This window comes from Cryptotermes secundus, unplaced genomic scaffold (assembly GCF_002891405.2).
Source record: "Cryptotermes secundus unplaced genomic scaffold, Csec_1.0 scaffold678, whole genome shotgun sequence".
NCBI classification, from domain to species: Eukaryota; Metazoa; Arthropoda; class Insecta; order Blattodea; family Kalotermitidae; genus Cryptotermes; species Cryptotermes secundus.
In genome coordinates, this window is record NW_019742973.1 from 47,835 (window position 1) to 61,096 (window position 13,262).

General features: G+C 44.4%; 1 protein-coding gene across 3 annotated transcripts in view; it reads left to right on the plus strand.

The window, feature by feature from the left end:
• Positions 1-106: 106 nt before the first annotated feature.
• The window catches only part of LOC111873630 (high affinity copper uptake protein 1), a 24,951-nt gene continuing 11,795 nt past the window's right edge, over positions 107-13,262 (plus strand). The window contains exon 1 of one of the 3 annotated variants that reach the window (XM_023868527.2): positions 107-324. The gene's annotated coding sequence lies outside the window, so the exon portion shown is untranslated. Of the gene's footprint in view, positions 325-11,112; positions 11,208-13,262 lie in introns of those variants that run through there. The other 2 variants (XM_023868525.2, XM_023868526.2) reach the window with 2 other exon arrangements.

Sequence of the window (13,262 nt, forward strand, 5' to 3'; positions counted from 1 at the left end):
TCACACATTGGCTCCATCAACTCGAATGTTTTGCGATAATAACACTCGATATTCTCACACACAATCGACTCTATATAGACAGATGACAGAAGTTAGAGCGTAAAGCAGTGAAAGGAACGAAAGGAAGGTTTCACGCGTTCCACGGTTGTAAGGCATCGAGACGAAAGGATCTAGCGAGTGAAGTGAGGGACACTTGTAAGGAAAAACAGGAAAGGACGTTGCGGTATAACGCAGCGATATCCCCAGCTGCTTGGGGAAACTGCCAACGTCACAAATCAAAGTCTACTGTTCTCTGTAAACGACCAGCTCTTCTACCATCGCAAGGTATGTTGCTGTTTCGTCAGCTGTGAAATATAAATACTTAGGCCGACCAGCTCTTTGCATCTTCTATATGGAATTGTTAGCATTTCATAGTGTATTGTTTCCCATCTTTCACTTCAACGTTTACGTAACGTATCAATATTGATAATGGCCTATGAAGTTCCAATATTACTCCTAAAGCTTAAGACGATACAATTTCCAGCAGAAAATATTTGCAGTGACTGTGCGAATTAATGAGACAGTCATATATGTTACGTTAGCTTCAACTTGGCTGCTAAAGAAGTTAAATATCTTGTTTTATGAATTAGAAATTCATTCCATGTTGTGTGACCCATATCTGACACCAGTGATAAGTGTATTTTTATAGACGTGAATAATTACAGTCCTGTGTGCCTGCGAGTGTTCGAAGAGGGTGGGAAATTAACTTCTAGAATTATTTTAAACTTTTTAACGTTTACCCAGTAATGTAGCACAAGTGCAGTTTACTGGAGAGTCTCATTGTTAAGTCAATCTGAATGATGGAGAAATCGTTCCTCTTTAGTTCAATCTAATGAAAAGCAAACGGAAGGAGGGTTTGAAGATAATTAGATTTTGTTGAGAAGAAGGTAGCAGTCTGCAATGCGGTTAGTTCTCTTTCCGCATTACAGAATGCAAGTGATTCCAAATAAGATATTATGGCTCTTTGGCATCTGGCTATTCAGAATTGCATAATTTATGGTTCTCCACTCCATCATGCGCCTTCATGGAGTGGCGATTAATTATGCACAGGGACAACTTTATCTCTTTTACCAGAACTGACTCAAGATGGGTAACATGAATGAACCGTTGGATTCCTTCGCAGCAAGGTACGACAGAACTAATGTTTCAGTGTGTGATTGGTTCGTACCTAGCCATCGTTTTAAACAGGGATCCTGGAGTCCTGAGTGTGATTCTGTGGGAACCCACCTCAAGAGAAGTGATAACAGTTGCCCGTATCGTTACGTAAGAGGCTGTCCATCTTGGCGCGTGTGCCTCACTGTTCAATTACGCTCATAATTAGCGACTACCACATGCCTTGAATAAATCAGATCAGACCAGTAGCTACTTTAATGTAACCCGAATTCTGTTCGTTACATTTCTTCCGCCACAGATGTACCTACATAATGGTTATATGCTCGCCTGTCCCCGTGTTCGCCCCATTGATACAAGAAACATATCCCACGAAAGTTACGGCTAGCTTCACGTTCTAGCCAGCTTTAACCATAAAGGACCGTACCACCCGTTATTTGGTGAACGTGCTGTCGGCGAAGTGGTAAATTAAAACTCCCAAAGTCAATGCTGGGAATCGAACTCCTACATCGACGGTGTTATTGCAGGTTCTGTGAGGCATCTGTATTTTACAGTATTAAAGTATTGATTTGCAACTTATTGGCCAGTTAGGACTGTCACTTTACTTCTAGACCACAGCTGCATTTTCCTTCTTACGTAAATGCAGTGTCGGAAATTATTTATTTCAAAGGTCATACGTGTTTATCAGGAAAGTTGTTTTTACGTCGCGTAGATAGGCGGTCTTTGTCCTTTTTTCAATATATTTGGTTTCGCGGTGGCGGGGATTCATTTTGTGATATTATTGGTTTTGACACCGTGTAGTCTGATATGTAGGTTTCGCAGGAACGAACTGACTCCGTCTCCAGTCCTTCTCCCCTGGGACGTTGGCGTCTTTCTACCAGATTACAGCATGATTTATAAATCAGAACATAATAACGGTTCATTTGGTTCAGGAAAATAAGTACAAAAACTTCAGGACTCCTAATGCTTCTGTCGCTGTACTCTGAGTTGCCCGGGATTCGAGTAAGTGCCGTTTTTGTTTGCTTCTGAGGCTGTTTTGTAGTAAACGGGAGAGCCGTGAGAAGACAAAAGCTCCAGGACTGAATGGTAGCAAGGATTACCCGAATTCAGTCTCCTCCTAATTTCCTCCTGAATCAAATTTTGATTTCTTACTGTCGTTTCCAAATATTTGAACTGTGACACGTTTTCAAGGGATCTGTGAGATATATTTATGCCATGATTTTGCCCTGCATTCTGGTAATGAGACAGCAACATATACACTGATCCTATATAACTGAGTAACTGAGAGAACTAGTTCCTCCACCTGTTTAAAATGTCGGAATCTGCAACCAGATCACCGTTCTCATCCTTCACTAAGTTACTGCTAGGTTGGTAACCCCTCTTAAATTTATCTATTCCTCTACACAGGTCTCTAATATTCTTGTTCTTACTGTTCATTGCAAGCTCATCAATTTCGTCTTTCAGATATTCCCTCTTTTTTTCCTGAAATGCCTGCTGGTTTCGCGTCTTATATTGCTCAAATTATCTTCAGTTATTTCGCTTGGATCCTGTAACCACTGCAGTTTGGCTTGTTTCCTTTTATATAATAATTTTGAGCATCTTCCGTCAAACCCTGGCATACTCTTCTTAACTTTCTAATAACTTAGACTCTCTTTGGTGAAATTTTGATATTCTCTCAAACTCTATTAATATCCACCTTAGCGTCTGAGTTTTCCAAAGCTGCGAACCAATTTGAGATTTCAACATGATACTGCTCTTTACCCTCGACCTTGTTTAATCTCTTGAGATTGAACCTCTCCATATGAAAGCTGTGCGTTGTTTGTTTATTCACTGCCAGTCTCCCACCAACTTTTGTTACCATCAGATAGCGGTCAGTATCGCAGTCTGCTCCCCTGGAAGATCGGCCGTAGAGTACACATGAATGCCGTCTTCTATCTATCAAGCACGATATGATCAATCTGATTGTGAGTCTTTCCATCAGAATATGCCCAAGTAAATTTATGAATGTTACTGTGTGGGAACATTGTACTTTGTGACAGTAAGATTTTTTTAACGTGGCAAAGTTTACTACTCTAACTCCATTATTATTACTGATTTCGAGTAAACTATCATTCCCAGTTGTTGGTTTGAAAATGTCTTCCCTGCCTACTTTGGCACTGAAATCCTAAAAGAATGTTCATGTGATATTTAGGGAATTTGTCGAATACACGTTCTAGTTCATCATAGAAGCTGCTCTCCGTATCATCAGTTATACAGTAGAACACGACATGCAGCGAAACAGCTCTGGCTTTATTACATTTATACTAATTTCATATGAGCTTCCGCTCCTCGGCTGTTCTTCTCCCGCCCAGCAGCTCCCCGGCGCTGAATGGAACGAGGAACGGGTCGACATAAGGTTCGTATGACTAGAACGTTAGTAAAGCGTGTTTTAAGGAGTGACAAACAGGAAGAATATTAACACAAGTGTGACTATGGACGGGAGTTGGGTTGAACTCTTACAGAACGTAACTACAACTAAGTATACCTCTATCGCTAATTCACACACTTTCTGCACTTCACTACAGCAAACACTAAGTCTTCTCAGTCTACTGCATATTCACCGGTTATCGCCTGGTAAGGGCTTCCAACGCCGTAGCGTCCTCATCTTCCGTGTTCACACCCTTACTGGCCGGCGACTGTCTGATAACTAATCAGACTCTACACTTGTCCTGCTTATGCACCTCGACACGGACTGCATATAAAACCCCGCTTCCAATAGTTCTATTGTTGCGTCACACAGCTGTCGCACAGACCGCATAGAGAACACCGCGTCCCAGTTAGTCCATCGGTGCGTGTTAGGAATCTGTTGCCTAGCAACGGGTCTGAATGCTAAGAAGGGGAGAGAAGCGCTTCAGATACATGCGAATGATTGGCAACCTGAAGAAGAATGGACCAGCTGACTGGTTCATTACATACATTAGGCGAATCATTTAAAGATGAAGTAGGAAAAGTTAGTGAAACCATCCAGAGAAATAAACAAGAGCAGTCTAGTAGTACTGTTGCATCCTGTTTGTGGTGCTTACAAATAAAGATCGAGGGGTTACCGCCACACAAACAAATGTTGTATTATTTTTTAATTCGGTTGGTGGTGGATATATCTCTCGGGGTTCTGTTCCGAAAGGGCATTCAAATGAGCTCGGGCATTCTGGCTCAGACAATTTTCAAAGGTTGGCAACGTCACGTCGAGAGAATTTTATAGCGCGTACACACACACACACACACTCAGTAACTGATTGGAAGGCGGCCAGTATACTGAATAATTAAATTAATACATGTGAAAGGTAAAAGGTAGATGAAGTGACGGGAGGTTGAAGGGAACTGCGTAATAAGGAGCTTCATAACCTGTACTCTTCTCCAGGTATAATTCAGTGATCAGGTCAAGGAGGATGAGGTGGGCAGGGCATGTAGCGCGCAAATGGGGAAGACGAGGAATGCATATAGGATATTGGTGGGAAAGCCAGAAGGAAAGAGGCCACTGGGAAGACCAAGACGTAGGTGGGTGGACAATATTAAAATGGATCTTAGAGAGATAGAATGGGATGGTATGGATTGGATTGATCTGGCTCAGGATAGGGACCAGTGGAGGGCTCTTGTGAACACGGTAATGAACCTTCTGGTTCCATAAAATGCTGGAATTCTTGAGTAGCTGCAGAATTGGCGGATCCTCCAGAAGGTCTCAGCTCCATGAGTAAGTAAGTAAGTAAGTAAGTAAGTAAAGGTAAAAGGTAAAGCTATCCCTGTAACAGGCCGTGGAGGCCCATAGGGATGTGAAACGTCGAGGCTCCCACATTTTGTAGACAGTGAGCTCACAGATGGCGTTGAGTTTGTCAGCCTTACGCCCCGGCCGCTCTTTACCCCCAGGAAGATTCCTAGTACTCATTTATTTCAGAGGTTGAGTCGACCCCAGGGCCGCAGAGTACCTGGAAGGATTAGATTAATTAATAAAAATAGAATTACCTCATCGGGAATCGAACCCGCATCTTCCGGCTTGTAGCATACTCGTACTGCCTCAACCAATTGCGCTACCGCGTGCCTCCCAAATTAATACGTGTAGATACCAGAACACTGCTGTCGGCCTGTGCCTGGCGAGTGTAGCCGACAATACATTCCGAAAGAAATCGGCGGAGCTGCTTGCAACCTCTGGCCTTTTTAACCGTCCCATAATTGTCAGAGCTAACCGACCCGCAGGCACACCGACATTCTGACCCGCTACGTGTTCGTGGGTTTCAAGGGTTTCCAGTTTATTTTGTAATACAATAACAGCAGCTCCCAATTATTTACGTTTTACTTATGTTTTCATCCATTCGCTTTATTTCAGAGCCCACCACACTGTAGCATGCAGTTACCGGTGCCTGCCTGCCTATACGTCTTCCGAATTGCGTCTCGAACGCAGCCAGCTCGTCAGCTCGCTGTGCAATGTCAACTTGAGTGGCGTTATATCCCAATCGTTCGTTCACTGTTTCGGCCAGGGGCCTAATCTTATCATCTGTGCTTCTCAAAACTCATTCCACCTCTTTATTGACTTTCTCAGGGCGGGCATTAAGTTTCTGTTCGAACTGCAATGACCCCTTTCTAATTGTAAAATAAAAATGGAACTGTTACCTTCATACAGACACGTTTCGGCCCAGAAGGCCATCCTCATCAGGTGATAGTGAGAAATATACAGATGACGAGGGAATTCGTATAAAACTACAGTGCTAGCATAAATATAGAGATTTGTTAATTCGGTGCGGTCCGACTCACTTGCATTTGAAAATAAAAATGAATCGATGTAAGGGGAAAATAAAAGGCGGGGTGATAAGGTGGATATGTTTAAGTGAATTGCGTACATGTGCATTAGATTATGATGGGGGGGGGCGATGTTCTGGGCAGATCACAGGCGTGATTTATAAACTGTAAAAAATACATCTGTCCCTGTAACAGACAGTGGAGGCCCATAGGGTTGTTAGACTTCGAGACTCCCACATTTTATAGACAATCGGCTCACAGATGGCGCTGAGGCTGTTAGACCGCCCGCCCTTTACCCCGCAGGAAGATTCCTGGTACTCATTTCTGTTAGAGGCTGAGTCGACCCCTGGGCCACAGTGCGGCTGGAAGGCTTAGGTTAATTGAAAACATAAATATATTATTCATATGAAAAGTTTTTGCTCTAATAATAACGATCTAACTATAAAATAGCACACTTTTTGCAGACCCCAGCTCATCTCTGGCAGGGGCCAGACTTAACCTTTACAAAGGAAAATAATACAAAAACACCTGTAAGATAACGAAATGGAAGTTCGATCATTCAAAAACATACAAGGCTAACGTAATCAGTATACTCTCAGTCCGGCTCCGTACGCCTGTGATCTGCCCAGAACATCGCCCCCCCCCCCATCATAATCTAATGCACATGTACGCAATTCACTTAAACATATCCACCTTATCACCCCGCCTTTTATTTTCCCCTTACATCGATTCATTTTTATTTTCAAATGCAAGTGAGTCGGACCGCACCGAATTAACAAATCTCTATATTTATGCTAGCACTGTAGTTTTATACGAATTCCCTCGTCATCTGTATATTTCTCACTATCACCTGATGAGGATGGCCTTCTGGGCCGAAACGTGTCTGTATGAAGGTAACAGTTCCATTTTTATTTTACAATTAGAAAGGGGTCATTGCAGTTCGAACAGAAACTTAATGCCCGCCCTGAGAAAGTCAATAAAGAGGTGGAATGAGTTTTGAGAAGCACAGATGATAAGATTAGGCCCCTGGCCGAAACAGTGAACGAACGATTGGGATATAACGCCACTCAAGTTGACATTGCACAGCGAGCTGACGAGCTGGCTGCGTTCGAGACGCAATTCGGAAGACGTATAGGCAGGCAGGCACCGGTAACTGCATGCTACAGTGTGGTGGGCTCTGAAATAAAGCGAATGGATGAAAACATAAGTAAAACGTAAATAATTGGGAGCTGCTGTTATTGTATTACAAAATAAACTGGAAACCCTTGAAACCCACGAACACGTAGCGGGTCAGAATGTCGGTGTGCCTGCGGGTCGGTTAGCTCTGACAATTATGGGACGGTTAAAAAGGCCAGAGGTTGCAAGCAGCTCCGCCGATTTCTTTCGGAATGTATTGTCGGCTACACTCGCCAGGCACAGCCCGAATACATAGCTAAAGGTAAAGTTACCCCTGTACTTAACTAATTAAGCACTAAGCCCTAGGCGTATGGGGAAGTGGATGCATAGACCCACATTTTCTTGACCTCGGCACTAGTTGGAGGTGAGTGGTCAGCTTCACGCCCCAGTCGCTTTACCTCCGGAGAAAGAGCCCCCGGTACCCATTGGATAGGAGGCTGGGTGGGCTCCAGAGCCGGTCTAGATGACGTGGAGAAAATTCTTGACCCTACCGGGACTCGAACTCTGACCCCATCGGTCGTATAGCCCGTAGCCAGCTGCTATACCGCCCAATGCGCTATTCCAGCTGTCCTTTCCGAATACATACCTTTCAAAAAGGTACTCCCCCCCCCTTCCTAAACCTGCATTTAACAGCTGTGAGGAGGTCGTGAAAGGGTCGCTGTCAATAGCATTGCCAAACATTACCAAGACCTTCGAAGATTTTGAGAAAGCCTTTCTCGACGGCTACTACAATGATTATAGATAATATTATTTTGTTCCTGTCAACACAACACTATTTCCAACAGGTAGAGTTTGTTGTCTAGGACGACATGTGTCCAAACATGTCGCCCTAGACAGCAGGCTCTACCTGCTGGAAAAATATCGTGTTGTGTTGATAGGAATATAATAAATATCTCTCTGTGGTGATTCACACAACAGGGTGCAACAAGAAGAAATTAAGGTTTTGCATCAACGAGCTAGTGAAGGAACGCCTGGAGGAGGTTTGTTCAGAGAACACAATGGGATCAGTTAGACGAGGGACAGTTCGCATTCGTCACGCACTGATCGCGACGGAATGGAACTTCCAGGTATTCAACGGCTTACAAAGAAATCCATGAGCATTTTGAACCAAAGAATCTGACGACTTCCGTGACTTCAGATGTTATTTAATAATAATAATAATAAAAGGGTAATGCGCAGAATGTGCATGATTGAGAGCATTTGGAGCTGTTCGCTATTCGTATATGCTTCATGCTGGTTTCTTGCTTCGCTTACTCCTTGACCTCAAAAGATAGAGGGGTTCCTCTGAAACGTCGGTTGAGTTTCATCGGACTAAGCAGCGCTGTATCTTAATAGAACTGTTCACAATGTCCATTTCAAATGGTGGCAGCGTTCGGATGTGACTTGTCAGTGCAGGAACAGTTGTTTCTGATGACTGGATGCTAGAACTATGCTCAACCCCCAATAACATTCTGCTGCTTCCCGTGTTATTTAATGTCTATGGCAGCAGATATATTGGTTGGCCTTCTGGACTTCTTGTAGAGGTGACCGTCGGTTTTATCTACGCGGTCAAAACACAGTGTACCGGTGGACGTGTGTTTTTGACAGGTTTCCCGGTACGCATCTATTGCTTCCCGGTGTGCGTACCGGCTGAAACCTGAAATCCCATTACTACCTCCGATTGTCATGCATCTGCATCTCAAGATTATTTTGTGTCTGATTCTGTTTATCATTGTGGTGCAAGGTCTTGAACGGCTTCTTGAAGAAAATAAATAAGTGGTCGGTTTCATGGTAAAGGAAAACATGAATGCTTCCAGTTCGAAGCATATAAAACTACACATGATTTCTTTTTAACTTTGTTGACCGGTTTACGGCTCTGCGCTTCACGGCGACCGGTACTTCGCCGGCTGCGAGGCGCATATGAATTTTGCCGATGAATCAGCATGCCTGAGGGCCGATGTTTGGAATGAAGGGAAGTTATGAACTCTGTGAACCGCTTCACGGCACTGTGTTTCACGGCGAGCAGTTGGGTTCACGGGTGAGAATTTGTTTATGATTTGTCAGCTGTGGGCGGCAGTTATCTGCTCCATTAGCCATTTGTTCTCGGTTACAATTAGTGAACAGGCATGGTGCGGTATGCTTTAGAGCAACGTGTATTTCACCTACGTGAAATACGGATCTGCTGGAAAATTTGGACATAAATTTCGAGATGAAAGAGTTCCCAGAACACAGACAATTCACTATTTCGTGAATAAAGTTAAATCAACTGGACTTGTCTTAATAGACAAGAAACAAAAACATTAGCGCTGAGTGCTTACTGAGGAGAAGTTAGATGACATAGGAGTCAGACTTGAACCTGCATATGGAATGCAAGAGGGGTAACAATTGCTGAAGCTTAGACCCTATGAAACAACAGTAATAGACGCACGCCTTGCAACCCCGCGACCCAGCTAGTAGTTGGTTGTTACAGTCTGTCGCCGAAGGTGAATTCGATGCGCAGTTGATATTCTTTTCTGACGAAGCGTGGTTTCACTTGCAGGTTACATAAATACGCAAAATAATAGCTACTGAAGTTCACAGAATGCACACCTAACCCACGAAGTCTTGCTCCAGCCAGTGAAAGCTGTAAGTGCAAGAAGGATTGTTGTACCTGTGTTTTTTAACGAAAGAGTTGCGAAAGGTATCTTCGTGTAGAGAGGGACAGCATTCTTAACACCTCCTGTAATCTGTGAATTGTAACTACTTCATTCCGAGCGTTGTCGGCGAACAGACATATTGATTCATCGGCAAGATTAGTATGCGCCTCGTAGCCGGCGATGCACAGGACGCTGTGAGACGGTCAACCAAGTAAAAATCCTCCTTGTACAAATACTTGCGCAAGTTCCGTGTTCGGAGCGGGGTTCTTCAGCTTGCGTACAAAGTGCATAACGTTTGTCTTGCTAAGAATTCCATCATGGAAAGAATACACATTTCACTGTAAGCAGCGAAAGAATTCTCAAGGCTACACATGTTTTCTGACGTAACGGGCTTTGTCGTTCAGCAAAGCAGTCTTTCCTATGTGCGTGCTATATACGCCTTTCTGTCCTCGCGTGTTAATCGAACATCTTATTTAGCGACGTTGTATGAAGTGTATACGATCGAACGTGGTGATTGGGGTTCCTGATTCGCATTTGGAAGGGCTCCGGTTCGAATATATTATTCCTGACTGACGCTTTCGAGGTTCTCCCTGTCCGCCAACGCAAATGCTGGAATGGAACCTTAAAATGCGACAGGTTCATTGTGTATACACTATATAACATCTGGGGCTGGAGGACATTACGCAACGAGAAACTTAAAAAAAATCATCTTCACCAGATATTACCGTGATGAAGTCGAGAGTAATGTACATGGCAGGCACGGGAGAGATCAGAAATGCGTACAGAAATTTTATCAAAAACCCTGGAGCGAAGATATCTCTAGGAGGACTTAGGTGTGGATGGGAGAATAACATTAAAATGGATCTTAGAGAAACGGGATGAGAAAGTGTTGGGCCGGCTGCATCTTGCTCCCGATAAGGACCCGTAGTGGGCTCTTGTAAACACGCCAGTAATCCTTAGGGTTCCTTAAGAGCTGAGCGACCAACAGCTTCTCAAGAAGGACTGCTGGATGAAGTTAGTTTTAATTTCTGCAGTCGACACAACGCTGTCGAAGAGGGCGTCCGTTATGTGGAGATCAGCAAGATAGTGCGGGAAACATACTCTATGCCGCTTCGTGATTTACGCAGGTCCAGGTTCATGTCCAGTGCTCCCAGGGGGGTTGGTGGGGCGCCTAGCGGCAGCTGAAACACGGATAACATTGCCCGCAGATGGGGAGTAGGCCACGAGATGTGGTACAGTATATGTCACGTGGTTCCTGCACTTCCCCATATCGGGCGGGCTGCAACGCGGTAGCGTGTCACAAGTTGCATAACGTGAGGAGCTCCGTGCTGTTGCCAGGCTCTTTGTTCCGGTGCGACAGAGGTAACTGTTACAGCGTGCTCCAACTGCGCATCAATTAGTTAGCGGGATTTGAACCCTGGTCATATATACATCAGACAGTTTGTCACTTTCCCTGTACAGACAGCATCGTAGTGTGTGTGTTGGAAACTGACGTAACAGGTGAGAGAAAGCCATACTGCACTTTCTCTTGCATGCAGTCTGGCAAGTATGGCACCAGAATTTCAGGGACTTGCCTAAGGCGCCAGCAGACAGGCGAATCCAACCTGTGCCTCTGTTTTACCGAACTTCCTGTTGAAACAGCGCGACGTTGAACATTTGATGACATATTCTGTAACGTGTCCTTAATATGTACGGAGTTCTGTTTTATATTGTTTGAAATAATTACATTTAGCCCTAGCAATAAATATTCCGAAGAAGGCCAGTCAGAGCCCCTCCCTCCCCCAAACCCAATATTATTTTCATACTTAGCACTGGAATTACATTAATAACACTACAAACAAATCTTGCATTGTTCCCAGACCAATTAAATATTTGTAATGATCAGTGTAACCTCGCCTGCCGACATATGTGCTCTCCTTGTGGCAGGCAGAGCCGAGACAGCAACGGGCTAGGGACTGGACAGCCGAGGAATTGCAGTTCAGTTCCCGACAGTAGCAGTAGATCTCCTTCACGGCGTCGAGACCGGCTCTGGGGCCAACCGAACTTTCTGTTCAGCGGGGCACTGGAGAAGGGCGACAGGGGCGTCAAGCTGACCCTTCACCTCCTTCTGTAATCCTCTTAATGCACCGAGCAAGTTTTGGGAATGGATTTCCAAACGGGGGGGGGCAGTTCGAATTGCCCTGGCTGTCGTCCTGAACAAGATTCCATAGCGCTGGGGACACTTGGGTTTCCAGAGCGATGGGGTGGGGGGTTTTTAATGTCATGTGTATCCTTCTGCCCTGAAGCTGGGACATGATATTGTAGATAACTCACAAGATCACAATAGGAAAGGGGATCAGCCTTCGAAAATATCACCACTTGGCGGAGACACTGCGTAATGTGTGAAATACTGGCCTGATCGCGGAGTTAAGGGAACGGGCTGTTATGTGCAAATTCATATGCCACACCGTGACGTCATTGTACTGTCACCTGTCACAATCAATCATGCCTAAAGCCGATTACAAACAGCTGGACAAGCTGGACTATTTGAAAGAGAGGGCCTGAGGTGCCTCCCTCGGAGTCCTAAAACTACAACTGTGACGTTTAGGCATCCGCAGTTTCAGACGTTTCGCCCGGGGCCGATCTGGCAGTCACCGAAAAGAGCGTTGGGTTAGTGTACCTTTCATATAGGCGTTGCCACAGACGACTGTAGTGTGTAAAACAAATATCGGGTAGAATGGCATTTCGGTCTTACGTGGATGGACGGAAAATGCTGGTCTTATTGAGGCAAATCAGATACCGAATATTATAACTCGCATATTTATTACCTTACTAGCTGTACCCGGCCACACGTTGCTGTGGCAGATCGAGTGAATTAAAAAATTCTGTTAGATAATTAACCGCTTCATCTGCTTCCACAACAGTGTCGACGGACTTGTATGTGACTGTCTCGCAGTGAATGTTAGACTGAATAATATTGTTAAGTTCGTAGACGTCTTTGTTCTTGGCCGCAAGAATAGCTCGTTCACTCAGCCAATCGTGATTCTTGTAATTGGTTTGAATATTGGGAAATACTTTTTCAACCAATTCTTCTTTTGACGTCACTAAATTGCAGAAGTTATGAGGCAACGAAATTCGTCCTGAGGTCAGATCAACCGCCACCTTTCCGTTCCCAATTTCCAGCAGTTGTTGTGAGAATATCTCAGCTGATCGATCGTTTTGCAGCTGGACACGCATATTTGTAGTTAATTCTGACGTCTTTACGTGTCGCCACAAAGTAGAGTCTTTCAGGCAAGCATTTATTTCGTCCGCTGGTGTCGATCGAGCAATTACAGGTAATGTTTGCCTGAAATCTCCTGCAAGCAATATTAATGCGTTCCCAAATGGTCTGATGTTTCCACGCAAATCTTGCAATGATTGATGAAGAGCCTCCGTTCATCCCAAACAATAAGTTTGCATTTCTGCAATACCCTTCCCATGCCTGATCCTTTGGAAATGTTGCACGTGGGAGTTTCAGTGAATTGCATGCTCAATGGCAATCTCAAAACGGAATGAGCAGTTCTTCCACCCGGCAGC